General features: G+C 36.2%; 1 long non-coding RNA gene across 1 annotated transcript; it reads right to left on the reverse strand.

The window, feature by feature from the left end:
* Positions 1–439: 439 nt before the first annotated feature.
* Positions 440–15,359, reverse strand: LOC132973727 (uncharacterized). The gene is made up of 3 exons (XR_009673066.1): positions 15,056–15,359; positions 14,824–14,870; positions 440–963 (listed from the first exon to the last, which is right to left on the reverse strand). It is a non-coding gene; the product is annotated as an uncharacterized LOC132973727 (long non-coding RNA).
* Positions 15,360–15,635: the final 276 nt, after the last annotated feature.

A 15,635-nucleotide genomic window follows, 5' to 3' on the forward strand; every position in this document is an offset into this window, starting at 1 on the left:
TGGTTCTCAGTTTTGAAGATTCGGCTCTGTATATTTTTGGTACAGTAACTTCCCTTTTACACATTGTCTTGTCTAAATTAAACATTTAAAACACATACACACACACAAAATAAAATATATTTATGCTGCAACCTTCAACAAAAAGAGTCTACAATAAATAAATAAAATGAATGAAACAAAGTATTTTACAATTAAAAAACAATAAGGTACCTCTCCAGCATGTCATAACTGGAGTTCCAGCGGGTGCTGACATCATGTATAAGGGTGTGCTTTGGTATATTGAGCATCTCCTGTTTGCAGAGGTGTAAAGAGTACTAAAATATTCTACTCAAGTAAAAGTACTGTTACTTTGATGAAATTTTACTTAAGTATAAGTAAAAGTACCAGTTTAAAAATGTACTCAAAGTAAAAGTAAAAAGGAGCTGGTTTAAAATGTACTTTAAGTAAAAGTTGCTTAGTTACTTTTTTTTTTAACAACGGATCTCTCCTGTGAAGTGCAATAAGGACGAGAGGATTTAAATCTCAAAGTTGTTTTTAATTAAGGGAAATCTTTACAAATAAAGTGTATTAACGATATAAAACATGTCAACACATGACAGAATATTCTCTTCCTGTCGAAAAACAAAATATGTCAAATGAACCACGTGGCAGCTGCTACAAAGAAAATTGCCCTGCCTCACTGTATCTCTTAATTAAAGGTCCTATATTTGTGGTTTCTTCTTTTGAACATTACTCACTAAACTTCCTGTTTAGTTTGAGCAGAAGCTGGTTTTCAAAGTTAGTAGAGCTCATCCTTGCTCGCTTTGCAGTGAATAGGAGTCCAGCACAGCTGAAGAGACGCTCACAGGCGGCTGAGGCAGGCAATCCAGTGTTGAGCTTGAGAGAAAGTTTTTTGATTTGCGGAAATTAGTTCAGCAGATCCATATTGTTTGAGACACAAGCTAGGTGTAAAAAAAAATGTTGCTTTTACAGAAAAACGCTGGCAGCTGTGGTTACCAGAGAATTCCTGTAAAAAATACAGCAGCACAGTAGATGACTTTACAGACGAAATATGTAAATTGATTTACAGTGAATGAAATCACGGCTGACTCACATTAAAAAACTGTTAAGTCTACAAAAAAAATGTGTTAATTTTGCATAACGGTGTTGTATATAAATAGACTATTTCCTGTATTTCTTACATGTAATAATTGCTTATTGTGCATCAATAAATGGTAAATATAAAAATATAAAAAATATATATAAAATATCAAACAAAAAACTAATTTAAACTGGTAGAACAACAGTAAAACTTTGCATTTTAAATGGAGCTGTTCTGTATATTATACATAAAATCTATTCATAATATGCTGTATTTTTATGTTTTAATAATCAAGTTTCAATGTAAAATGTACTTATAAACCTGCAAAATGATTACTACTACGCCAGGCGCACAACAACAACCCAATTCAATCAAAAATTTGTTTACATGATTAGATGTTATCTTAAGGTGCACCATGTAACTTTTCTGGTGGAGGGTCTGCCATCTACTTGTCTGGAATGTTCCACAGTATGGCATAAAACGTATCTATCTCCATGGAGACTATCAGATGATGCCAACAGGCCAAGTTACAGGTCAGATCTGTGGAGAGGCGAGCCCCCTCACAGTAAGAATGCATGTTTGTTAAGGTATTTTTTTTTCAATAAAAACAGTTCTAATTGAATAAATGCAAGATAGATTCGTTTTATACCATACTGTGGAACATTCCTGCAAAGCAAGAACATCTTCATCAAACAAGCAGGTGGCGGACCCTCTACCAGAAAAAGTTACATAGTGTGCCTTGATTACCATAATACACATTGTGGATTTAACAAAGCGAAAACTAAAAGTACCTCTTCTCAAACAAACAGTCAGAGTCCACAGAAAGAGTCCATATTTGAGGTGAGGACTCGAGGGTTCACGTTGAGACGACGCTTCGAGTTTTTATTCTCTACTTTGGTTCCTTTTTCTGGGTTTATCGAGAAGAAACACCTGTAGAATAAAAGCATATTAAAGCACATTAAGTATTTTAATTGATCAGTTAAAAAGAAAAGTACAAGGAAAAAAAAAAAATATATATATATATGTATATGTATATGGCAAGCCGTTCAGGAAATTAATATATTGAATGAAACTTTGAATATATGGAATGAATTCTGGATATATTGAATGAAACCTTTAATATATTGAATGAAACTTTGAATATATGGAATGAAGTCTGAATATATTGAATGAAACCTTGAATATATTGAATGAAGTCTGAATATATTGAATGAAACCTTGAATATATTGAATGAAACTTTGGATATATGGAATGAAGTCTGAATATATTGAATGAAACCTTGAATATATTGAATGAAGTCTGAATATATTGAATGAAACCTTGAATATATTGAATGAAACTTTGGATATATTGAATGAAGTCTGAATATATTGAATGAAACTTTGAATATATTGAATGAAACTTTGGATATATGGAATGAATTCTGAATATATGGAATGAAGTCTGAATATATTGAATGAAACCTTGAATATATTGAATGAAGTCTGAATATATTGAATGAAACCTTGAATATATTGAATGAAGTCTGAATATATTGAATGAAACCTTGAATATATTGAATGAAACTTTGGATATATTGAATGAAGTCTGAATATATTGAATGAAACTTTGAATATATTGAATGAAACTTTGGATATATTGAATGAAGTCTGAATATATTGAATGGAACTTTGAATATATTGAATGAAGTCTGAATATATTGAATTAAACTTTGGATATATTGAATGAAGTCTGAATATATTGAATGGAACTTTGAATATATTGAATGAAGTCTGAATATATTGAATTAAACTTTGAATATATTGAACGAAGTCTGAATATATTGAAGGAAACTTTGAATATATTGAATGAAACCTTGAATATATTGAATGAAACTTTGAATATATTGAATGAAACTTATATTGAATGGAAGCTGATATCAGATCTCTCTATCCACCAGTTTCATTGTTGCCACCAAAAAGACACCCTGCTGAATTTGCTTGTTTTACAAGATGACATCAGCTGAAATATACCAATACTTTGCAGAACTTCAAAACTTCTTTGAACCAGCTGGTCGTACTCAAAATGATATGAATAATTTAGAATGTAGATTGCGTCACCTTGAAGATCATAGTTCAATTATTGGAACATTTTCATTGCTTATGAGTAGTAATGCTCAACAAAACATTGCTGAGCGCACCTTGTGCATCCTTCTTGAGGGAATTTTTGAGTCTCTTATGGAGATGTCAGCTGAAATAACACTACAAATAGAAGCTACAGCACAAGGTGAAGGGACACGTTCTGCATCTCAGAGAGGAAGACCAAGGTAAGCGATAAAAAAAAATGAAAACAAGTAGGCCTAAGGGATTGAAGGTTTATGTAGACCAAAAATACAAAATCTCAATTCAGTTATTGATACAGTCAAGAAGTTGCAAAATGCTTAGGAAATGTATTATACCATGTAGATGAAAGTATGTGTTTTTTGTCCTGTTTTTATCGTTTAAGGTACGACATATCAGCTGTTCAGCTGACTGACGTGGGATTTAGGATTTAGCTGGACAGCAATGTCCCGAATGCTGTCTGTAAACATTCGAACACTGTTCAACCACAGGCAACAACTTGGTTTAGTGGACTATGGAAATTTTACCAACATTTCAAATGATGATCTTGATCGTCTTATTACTGAGGTACTTAGACAAACCCCTGGCTCAGGAGAGACATATGTAACTGGGAGTTTCAGAGGGAGAGGGATCAGAGTTCAGCGATGGAGAGTGCGAGAGCGTTTGAGGACAGCTGATCCAGTGGGACGAGCTTTAAGAAGACGAAGGGCAATTCAACGAAGGGTCTACAATGTCACTGTCCCAAATCAAGTTTGGTAGGTGTACCTTTCAAAACAGCAGTAACATTACAATCATTATTCCATAGCTTCTGATTCAAACCTGACATAAGGACAGCTGTAAGGATTTAGACAGACCATAACCCTTTAAAATACACTCTTGGTAATTGCTTTTCCAGGTTAAATTATTTATAGTATATGTGAAGCAAACATGGACATTTGACAAGTTATGAAATTAAATATGAAAGAATCCTTATCAATGTTAAGATTAATTTATGCATTTTTTATATTTCTTTAATTGCATCATTCTATAATGTTGTATCATATTGAAGGCTTCTATCAACAAAACCCTGGATATTACAATTAAATGATCAATTAAAAAGCAGGCCTCTTGATTGAAAAAGTAGGCCAACAAAGCTACATTTTTCACCTACATCCTTTTATATTATTATTATGTAAAAAAATCATAATATTTGTCTTGTTTTTCCAGGCATATTGACACAAACCACAAGCTAAATCTATGGGGATTTGTATATCATGGAGGAATTGATGGCTACAGTCGTTGTATTACCTACTTTAGATGTTGCACAGACAACAGAGCATCAACTGCCTTGCAACTTTTCCAGGGTGCGGTTGACTTATTTGGACTCCCACATCATGTCAGGAGTGATGCTGGTAGGGAGAATATTGATATTGCTAGGTTTATGATTGAGAATCGAGGGGCCAGCAGAGGAAGTTTTATGGTCGGGCGTAGTGTTCATAATCAAAGAATTTAAAGGTTTTGGGGAGAACTCAACCGGGTAGTATCAGCATACTATAAAGACCTTTTCCTCTTCATGGAAAATGTTGCAATTTTGGATAGCACTGACCCAGTTCACATTTTGGCTCTTCACTATGTATTCCTACCAAGAATAAATAGATCTGTGGATGAATTTGTTAGCCAGTGGAACCACCACAGCTTAAGAACAATGGAAAGTCACTCCCCACTACAACTATGGACAGTTGGGATGCTCTTGCTTCCTGAAGATCAGAGACTGCTCAATGATGTACATGCACAACAACAACAACAACAACCCTATGATCACAACCAGTGGAATGAGGAGTTGTTGCCAATTAATCCTTTGATTGATGATGGAAATCATGGGATAGAACTTTTCTTGACAGCATGTCACCTGCTTCAAATTAATAATTAGTCTCATGAGTAGAATAGATTAAGATATAGAGGAATTGATAGTGCCCTGTCATACTGTTGTGAAAATCACAGAATCCAGTGTCATTCTGTAAAAGATTCAAGTTGAAGACTGTTCAATCTAACTTAGTTAACAAGACGATTCCCAAGGTCCTACAGAAGATGTTTGAAGACAGAACTTTGTTTTTAGGAGAAATACTAGCTGTTATTACTGTACAATAATGTGCATTGTGTGTATAGTATTAATATGTAAAAAAAACAGAGACTCTGGGGTCTCCATGCATAGCTCCAAATGGGGGGGGGGGGAGTGATATTTTGCATACAAACTGGACAACAGGCCCCCTAGTTGTTTCCATTCTCTGCATGTAAAAATATATCCTTTTTGATTCAAATGAACGTCGCATTTTGTTACTGTTTTTCAACTTTCATCTAGATACACATAACACATACAAAAATAGGAACACTTGATTTTTTAGAAACCCATACCACTATCATAAAGAAACAATCATAGCAAATGGGTTGTGCAACAATTATTCACTGCAATGAGGTCCTCCATCAGTAGAAAACATACTGTGTTTAATTAGCCTGTTCATTGAGAGCCACAGTTATATATATTGAGCGACATCGAGCACTGTTCTCCAAATCTTACTGTCATGTTTAAGTGACAAGTTACAGTTATCCAGACGATGCAACTAGAGACAGCCCTTGTTGGGAATGTGTTTTAACATAGCAGTACAACTGTACATTTCAAACAGAATCTAAACAAGGTTAGTTTTAACCAATAGTACATGTATTGTTTTTATTCAAGAATGTATTTCCATGGAACATTTACATTTGTAACCCTTACAATAACTAAAGTGGTTTTGTGCACAACAAAATCCATTTTTTTATCCATTATTTTTACAAGGCAAGCCATGGCGAGAAGTAGCTCCCATTACAGATTTATAAAAAGGGTTTAACATCGTTTGCATTTTTAAATCAGAAAAACCTTTAAATGAGACAAACAACTACAAACAGTTTAATGTACATTTCACATGGAGACTGTACATAAAAGATGGTTGAAGCTTCCATGTCAGAACGGAGAAGTATCCTTCAAAAGGTGTCAAAAAAGCACAACAATCAGTACTATCCTGGTGGTTTTAAATCACAAAGTTTTAAGGCTTATTGAATAAAACATCATAACACGTATGAGTCAGGGAATTACACTTAAACAAAATAAAATAAAAAGAAATCCTCCTCAACATAACTCCAGCTCAACTTTACAGTACCTCTCACGCTCTTCCAAATCCTGGTGAATTGCGTATGGCAGAATCCATGTCATGTTTGAAGGCAGTGTACACTGCATGAAATGGTATGCAAAGAATGTTTTCACATGTATTGGCCACTGGAAATCAGGAATGGTTAATGAACTCAAGGCTTGGCTTTAGAGAGAAGCCCAGGGCTGGAATGCTGTCACATCCAGTGAAGAATACAAGAACATCCTCCAGAGAAACACCCCTTTCAACTGTAAAATATAAAAAGACATAGACACAATTAAAACTACATCTACTGGTATTTTTTAAAATAGTAACTGATAATACCAATAGAGTGATACAAAAGTGATGTAGGGAAATTGAGCAGTTCCTTCAAAACTTATGTTTTGCTATTTTCCTTAAACCTGCACTATTTTTCATTTATTGAAATGTCACTGTTTCTTAATATTTAAGACACAGCTACTACTGTGGTGAATATAGTTAAAACTTAATAGCATTATGAGTTATTGAAGGCTATAGTAAAATCTGTCTGATGAATGCATAAATAGGTTATTACTTGTGCTCATAGGCCATAGCAAGCAAGATATGGTGGAAGATGTTAAGCTACTTGTTGTTAAAGTTGCAGCAATGAATGCATCTTAAATGTCAAAGTGATTTTAATATATTGAAGAAATAAACTAGAATAACATTCAGCAGAGTGTAGACCTCGACCAAGCATCACGTACAATCCTCTGACAGATCTGGATCTGCACCAGAAACTATCAAATTAATTTGGATATCCTTCCGCAACAGTGCAAGGTGCAACTACTGATGATAATGAACTGATGGTGCTATCCTGAATTCCTGACATCTTAGCTACACATTGAGTTGTGAATTTCTACCTTTATTTGTGACCATGCAGCAGCTGAAATTAACAGATTGAAGTGTGCTAGATCCTGATTTTTATTACGATCCACAGCAAATTGTACACTCATAGATATCAGCTGCCTAAATCATCATGGTCAAGATGAATACATTATTCTCAGACAATGTTCTCAATGAATGCAGTATTCTTTCCAGGCCCATACTCCATGTGTCTTAAAAGTTTCATAAAAATCTGGTTAGTTATTTTTGCGTAATCCTGCTAAGAGACAAACAAAGAGATGCAGATGAATACATAACCTTCTTGCGGTTATAAACAACTGCATAGTAAATAATTGAATTAAAGACCTACAATTCTTTTGTACTGTTACTTCTATGCTGCAGCTCAAACCTATTTAGAGAATGATTACTTATATCAAAACACTGTTGTAAAAGCAAAGCTTACATTCAGCATCCTGAAGATAGTCTTGCCAGAAAGCCAAGGTCCGACACTCTCCTTGGAAGGTATTGCTTCCTCTTTCAGAGTTTATGATCTGGAAGAGATTCTCCATGTCTGTTGCTGTTAAAGCCTTACCAGCATGGACGAAAAGACTCTTCAGCTGTAGTGGGTATTTCTGGAGTGCATCAAAGACACCTAGAGATGCTAAGCCATCTCTGAATCTAGTTGAAAGGAAACAGAGTTTTATTTAAAGAGCCACCCCCCTCAAAAAAATAAAAAAATGTTTAACTTGCAGTGATGCTCGATAAAAAAGTTTTATTATCAGTATAATTTTACCACCATTAAATTAGCCTTTATTTTAATGCTCAGGTATAGTTACTTAATTTGCTAAGACATAATCATACCTTTCAAAAGGTGCTCGGGTCCGCTGAAGGACATACCAGTGAGCCAAGTCCAACGCAGTCTCTTGTTTGTTTTCCAGTGTTATGCGAACATTGTGACCAGCCATGCTAATCAGGCTGGCTGCCTGGGTAACTGCAACTTGGAGTTGTGAGTCCGTCTCAGCCTTCAAGATCTAAAATTATGAAAAATATTATGAGGATATAACCCATACATCCATCTATTTTCTTAAGACTTTCTGTATATGTTCTAACACAGAAAGGCCTGCCCTGACCTGGAATCAAACCAAAGACCACCTTGCTGTGAGGACACAGTCATAACCATTGCCCTGCCTACAATAACAATATGTATTCTGCTCTTATTCAGAGTCAAGATCAGTAGTGTAGTGCAGGGTATAAACAGGTATATGGAGCATACCCACTAATTTGGGGCAACAGTTGCTCAGTCTGTAGGGACTTGGGTTGGGAATCGGAGGGTCGCCGGTTCTGTCCTGGCACGGACCAAGTCCGGAAATTGATCTGGTAGCTGGAGAGGTGCCAGTCCACTTCCTGAGCACTGCTGAGGTGCCCTTGAGCAAGACACCAACCCCCAATAACTGCTCTCTCTCTAACTCTGACACCTCTCCATTAATGCATGTCTATAGGATCCTGTTTGTGCATGCGTGTGTATTTTGGCCTATGTTTGTGAAGCATGTTCATTAAACTGAGTGTAAAACTGAATATCCTCTCGCAGGGTTAATAGAGTATAAATTATTATTCTGTATCCATAGGGTATGCCCACTTCTGAATCCCCTCTAATACAATATAATCAGTAGTATGCTGCAATAGTTTTTTCCAAGGATGGCGTAGGGGTGACGATCAGTGTCTCTAATTGGCTAGTGTGTATTGTTGTCTTTTTTTGTTGGATAAGAATATCAAGATTAGCCAATCAAAGGCAGAGTATGTGAGTCATACTTTGCCACTGCCTTCCTCTGAGACAACTAGCTATGAGATGGGAGCTGGCAGCATCAATTTCCATTAGCTTTTCTCCCTCACAATGATTGTATGCCTCTAACATGTCACAGTATTGTACAGAGGCTGTTTATTGTGCTGGACAGACAACTAAAAAAATCTGGGGAAAAAATTTATAGTATACCCACTTCACAGACACCACTACAGGGATCATATATCCTGGTTAAGATATATGACTATTGATTTCAAATCGTAATGAGTCATTCAAAGCAAAACGCAAGTTTCTAAATAAGATTAAATACAATGAAATTGTGCTCACCGTCTGCACCTGTAACCTTGTTTCTTCATCAGTGATATGGTCAGTTTTGACCTTAATATTATCTGGGCCCTTTTGAAGACACTCATACAAGAGCTCAGACAGGAAACATGGATTCTGTCCTCCATGGGCAATTGACATTGCCATGATCTGGCCAGCATAGAAGTATCCATTGTCTTTCATTGCTGTTATCAAAAGAAATGAAACATCACGTCAAAGGAATCAGTCATAAATGGTTGTGTTACAAATCAATTCTTGAACTCTGTTTTTTTTTTATTGTTGCTCAAATTTCTACCGAAAATGAAACAGGAAACAGCAACAGCAATATGAATTACTTTTATCATGAGTACCTTTGGAGTTGCATGTGGGAACTTTGGAATTGGATGGACCCTCAAAGATGCCAATTTTGTCCTTTATTTCATGTAGACAGAGTCGGAAAAACTCCCGGGTAGGTCCTCCATTGTCCACAGCTCCCTCAGATGTTCCATAGTCATCGGTAAACTTGACATCTACCTTCTTCATTTAAGAAAAATTACATCTGCCTATGGCTCTAGATGCTCCATCCCACACATTTTTTCTCATGATATTGAAGCGTACAGTACTGTCATTATTCACTTGAGAGGCAATCTGCTCCAATATTATCTCTAAAGTCATCTTGGAATCACTGAAACAAACAATCAAACACACAGACAGTCACGTCACACTTATATGGTAGCTACTTCACCCTCAAGCATACCTTGCTTCACCTCTTTCCTGGTTCACAATAGGACCATAATTTACAAAATGATATTTAGGATTTTAAGTGATTCACTAACTGTTAGACCATAAACAAATCAGGACAGTGGGTTAGGGTTAAACCTACAAAATAATATTGCTTTTTGCCATAAACTTCTGTACAATCTGACTTATTCTGACAATCTGAGAAATCTCCCCCTGCTGGCAAATGTAAAGAATGAATATAGAATAAAATGTAGAATAAACTGTAATTCAACATTGGATTCACTTTTCCGTCATGAACTTAGGTTCATCTTTAAGTTAATGAGAGTAATGAGAAGCTAAGCCCTACATATGATTATTGAGGTGGGCTCAAACATAGGGCTTGATTATACTAACCTCACACTTGCACTGGAATCTAAAGACCTTGTAATGGCTTCCTGGAGATCAGGATCATCAGAGAGGTATTCTTCATCAAACAGTCCAAGGTATGTACTAAAAAAATGACAACAAAATAATATACAGTAATGGACAGAGTTAATGTACAACAATATACAATATTGACACAGTTGTAATACCCCAACCTAAGAAATCATTTGATGGTCTCAAAACTACAATTTTCATGAATACCCAGTGTATTATTTTACTATTAAAATTAAGTACATAATAATGAAGTACATACAAATCATCTAGAATCAAGTAAGACTATTGAAAAAATAATCATCAAATAATTAAGGCCCACTGTTATATAGCCTTACCCATTAAAAGAAACATTAAAGGCAAACCTGTATGTGCTGGATGCAGATTTCACATGCCCATTTTCAAAAAGCCAAGCTTTGCTTGCACGCCTTGGCACATGTGAAGTTGTATGGTCCGGCAGGAGTATAACCTCTTTGGTAAAATGTTGAGACACAGGGCGGGTACTCCTTAGTTGTGGCTGAAACCTGAGAAATATTTAAAAAAAGTACAGCAACAATGGATTGATTAAGCATGTATGTATACTATATAATCACTTGTCTTTTCTAGAGACAACTATATAAAAATACAGACTGATAACACAGCAGACTTTATACAAATACAAATGTACTTCAAAGTTGTTTTTGAAGCCTAAACAGCTAAAAATTCAATGCATTATGATAGCAGCATGGATATTTGAGTTTTTACATTTAAATAAAGTAAAATATGTTTTGTTGCAAACATTTATTTTAAAATATCAATGAAAGTACAAGTTAGGAAAGACTGGTTTCACTCATTTAGGGTGGGATTTCTATCATGTCTGAGGTCTCAATTTATCGGCACTTTTACGCATAAAGCTGGATGTTACCCGAGCACAGGCAAGCTGGCACACATCACGTTACTTAATTTAGCAACAGATCGACCTATGCACACATGTTTTCTGTTGACGGGACAGAGAGGACAATATGCGAAGATCAGGGACTCAGCTTAAGTGTTGATTATTTGCGCATTAGTCCCGAAATCGCCTAGCCTAATGTGTCAGCCAAACACAAGTTCTCTTCTTTTTTGATGATCTTCTTATTTTGTTATGACTCGATCGCAATAAATCAGAACTTTCACCACCACAATTTAAATGCATTTAATATTTCTTACCTCTTCTGTCTTGAGTAGTTTCTAGTAAATGGGCGAAGATTGTAGAGAGGAGCTGGTCTTGGGGACTCCTGCGATGTTGCAGGCGCGTTAGCTTGATAAACCGCAACATGACCTGTGGGATTCACTCCACTGGGTCCACGATAAAACAGAGAATGGACTTCTTCCTCAGTAGAGTGGTGTTGAACACGGTTGCTTGTGTTATTAAGATGAGTAGAAGTTCACCAAACTCCATATACTCATCATTTCTGTACACAAGAAACTGTCATTTTTTATATGCAGTGCCCTTGTACTGAATGTCTGTGGTAACTGTGGTATTGCTTTCTGAAAAGGCTAACTCCCTGACTGCATGTTTAATAGTGTCACTGTAGAGGTTGGGATAAAACACACAGCTCTCCTTCACTTGCAGTAGTTTACTGCATTCTTGCCCAGCTAAAAGATATACCTGATACATCTGATGACCCTCTGACAAAGTTTGACAAATGTTTTTGAAGTTTTTCAAGTGTCTGGCACATCTTTTAAAATAACTGTGTTTATTTTCAAACCTAAGCGTCCATAACCTCATCAATGGACCAAATTTCAGCAACAGTGCTGAATAATGGCGCAAATAGTGGTGCTTGGGTTTTAGTTGAACTTCAGGAAACAACCTCTTTCTCATCTCCAAATATTCTTGGATCAAAATGTCAACATATGCTATCTGGGACAAGGAAATGTTCTGAGCACAAATAAGATCTGCAATGTCTTTTAACTGGAGAGCTAACTGCCATACTCCATCCTCATGGTTTTGCACTTTGTCACCAATCAAAACTGGTAGCAATCTCAAAAGGTTCCAGTTTTGACCGGCTTGCCCTGATAACTTGGCTCCGTCAGGTTTGACAGTACATGGCTTTGTGAGTGCTTCAGATCCTTTATACTTAAACTGCTTGATGCGGGAGTATGTGAACCATTTTTAATTTTTTATAATGTTCTTCAGGTACAGTGCTAGATCATATGACAAGACTCCTTCAAAGAGGTCATGACCTAAACAGGGCGGGAGACCAGGCTGGGATACGTGAAAAGATTCAAGGGTATTAAAGATAGAGTTTACCTTTATTCCTCTGACGTCTTGTATGTTTTCAGCCTGGAGATCAGCAACAGCCGTGTCATACGTCTCTGGGGTGCGTGAAGAACCACAGGCATTCAGATCAGCATAAAACTCACTTCTTGTGATTTCACAGTACCTGCAAAAATATTGAGAGCGGCTGAAGTTTTCTGTAAACCCACCTATGCAATGAGAACCCAAGTTATCCCCAGCAATGCAGTAAAGACCCCCTTTTACTGTTTCTCCATCTACATTTATTCCATCTGTCTCCAAGGATTTCAGATCTGCCAACAACTCTGAGAAAACTTTGGCTATTCCAAAACACTTAAAGTCATTCTCAACACACAACAAGACTAAAAACATATCGTCAGTATTTGAACGCAAATGAATGGGTAAATTTGCTAATGAAAGATAGACCCCAGGGGATTCACAACTTCAAATGAATTTTGGTACAAAATCAGTTTGAGGCTTTCAGGGTTTTCGTTAAAGAACTGGTGACATTTGAAATTTTGTCCATCATATAAATCCGTAAAAACCTCTACATCAGGATCTCTACACTGTTGTGACTGTGTATTCCTCCATAAATGTGACTGTAAAAAGGTCTTCAGAGTTTCTGCCACTGGTATGTAGTAAGCAAATTTTTGTGTCATGGTTTCATCCATTCCCAATGCCACTTTTTGGGGTTCCGTGTATTTAAACATTTTTGTGAATGTCTGATTTGTGAATGTCTGATTTGTGAATGTCTGATTTCTGGTGTATGTTGTTCTTAATTGTCCCTGATGACAGGCAGAGAACAAATCTGACTCTTTAATGCAGTCACAGATTTTAGTGACTGCTTCATCTGATAGGCTCATATCATTTTTTAATAAAGAACTTACTTTAGTTATTGTGTAGGCTTGACCTAAGTCGTGCACATTTTGCATTTCCTCAGCAATAGTCTGTATAGTAGAGGCAGGAATAAGCAGCTGTCCATGCAGTTTAAGGTAAAAGAGACACATGTTTCTGAGATAAGACTGACTATCATTCTCTGGCATATCACTGGCTGCACTAGCTGTTGGCATGGCTTCATGTGTGTTTTCTGAATCATCTGTACTGTCAATGACATTTGGGGGCTCAGGGCGAGTTTCCCTGTACATGTCATCAATACCATCAGGGGAACATGCTTTATGCTTCCTACACATGTGAGAAGTAAATGATGACTTTTTTGTAAACACGTGCTTACAACCACTTACTGGACATGACACAGACCTGCCCTCTCCAATATGATCATTTAAGCGAGACACTAGCTCTTTCACCGTGTGAAAATGGAGGGCACATAATGAAACTGCGCATTTTAAATCTGCAACAACAGCTTTAGGAGCAGCTTGCGGTGCAGGTGCATTGTGCACACGATAAAAATGCCCCTTGAAAGCTGAGTAAGTGGTAAATTTTTGACTACAGTTGGCGCCAACACATTTGAAAAGACAACGAGGCTCATTCTTATGCACTCTGCAATGTAGTACATAGCCTCTTAATGTAACCAATATCTTTTTACAAAAGACGCAGGTGATCATTTTTAGGATTTCAAGTGTTTGGTTATAATTGTATATTTTTATATAGCCTATAGATAGGCAACCTCTCAGGTTCACAATGACATTTTCTGTGAATTTTTTTTTATTAGGCCTACATATCATGTTAAAAGTAGGCCTACAGCATAAACTTACTTACAAATATTTCTTGTATTTTTTAAAACAACTGACTAAAACTATAGTTTTTACAATATTTGCATGTCAAATTAACAAAACTGTTTTCTTATGAGTATTACAGTATTTCTCTGTTTTTGTTACCAATATTTGTAGTTTTAACAAATACATTTGATTATAATCACACATTGTTGTTGTAAATATAACAAAAACATTCTGTTTAATAGTTTCCAAAAGTTCACTGTGATCTAAACAAAAAATATATGTTTTTGGGTTTACAATACTTTTCTGTAGGGATTTTACATAGTTTTTATGTAAATTTCACGGCCATTTTTTACAGTGTACCCATCCAGCTCCCCTGTACCTTGTGACCTTCTGGAATTCATTGAGGAGAAGAAATCATCTTCATCTGATGAATGTTGCCCAACTTGCTCCACCCCAGCCTCTGCCATCTGGTCAAGGTGTTGTCTCACATAGCCCAGACCTGTTGAGTGACAAACAACCAACAACACATATTGAATATTTTCATCATAATGCATTAATTACAATGACTACAACTTGTGTAGAAAGACCCATGTTATTGCACTTATCACATGTCAATAGAAATATAGTGACTAGAACTGGGATGAATAATTAACAACGGATTGATATTAAATAATTAAATCATACCTGCTTCTATGGCATCAGCACTCTCAGTCCAGGTGGTCTTGAATTTTGGCAGAAGGATTGCTGCAGCAATCACTTCAGGGTCTTCCGTCATCCCACCAAAGCTTTTGGACACCAATCTGAATGGCTTTGATGAGGGGCAGACACATCTTGGAGGATGTCTCCTGTCTGCTGAGTTTTGCTTGTAGCTGTAAGATCACTGGCAAAGCCACCCCAAGTGTGTGTTGGTCTCAGACTGAAGAATGTTTAAAGCCTTCACCAAAGGCTTTATCACAGTGCAGTACTCAGTCAGGAAAGCAATTTCAGCTGAACTCAACCTGTATAACATATACAACTTTTAGCAAACTTCCTGAAGGAATAGGTGTGGAATATGTATGTAAATGTGTTTCGACAATTTCATATAATTATGGAAAACACAGAAATATGCAAGGTAGCTTCGGCATCATTTATGTCATTGACATTTAATACTTCAATCTGAATTAAAACTCACATTTTCACTTTGAATTCTTCACAGACATTCCTGATAGCGTCCTCCCCCTTCTCTTGTATGATCCGTATGATTCTCTCTACAGCCATGTATGTT

This window comes from Labrus mixtus, chromosome 5 (genome assembly GCF_963584025.1).
Source record: "Labrus mixtus chromosome 5, fLabMix1.1, whole genome shotgun sequence".
Classification (NCBI taxonomy): domain Eukaryota; kingdom Metazoa; phylum Chordata; class Actinopteri; order Labriformes; family Labridae; genus Labrus; species Labrus mixtus.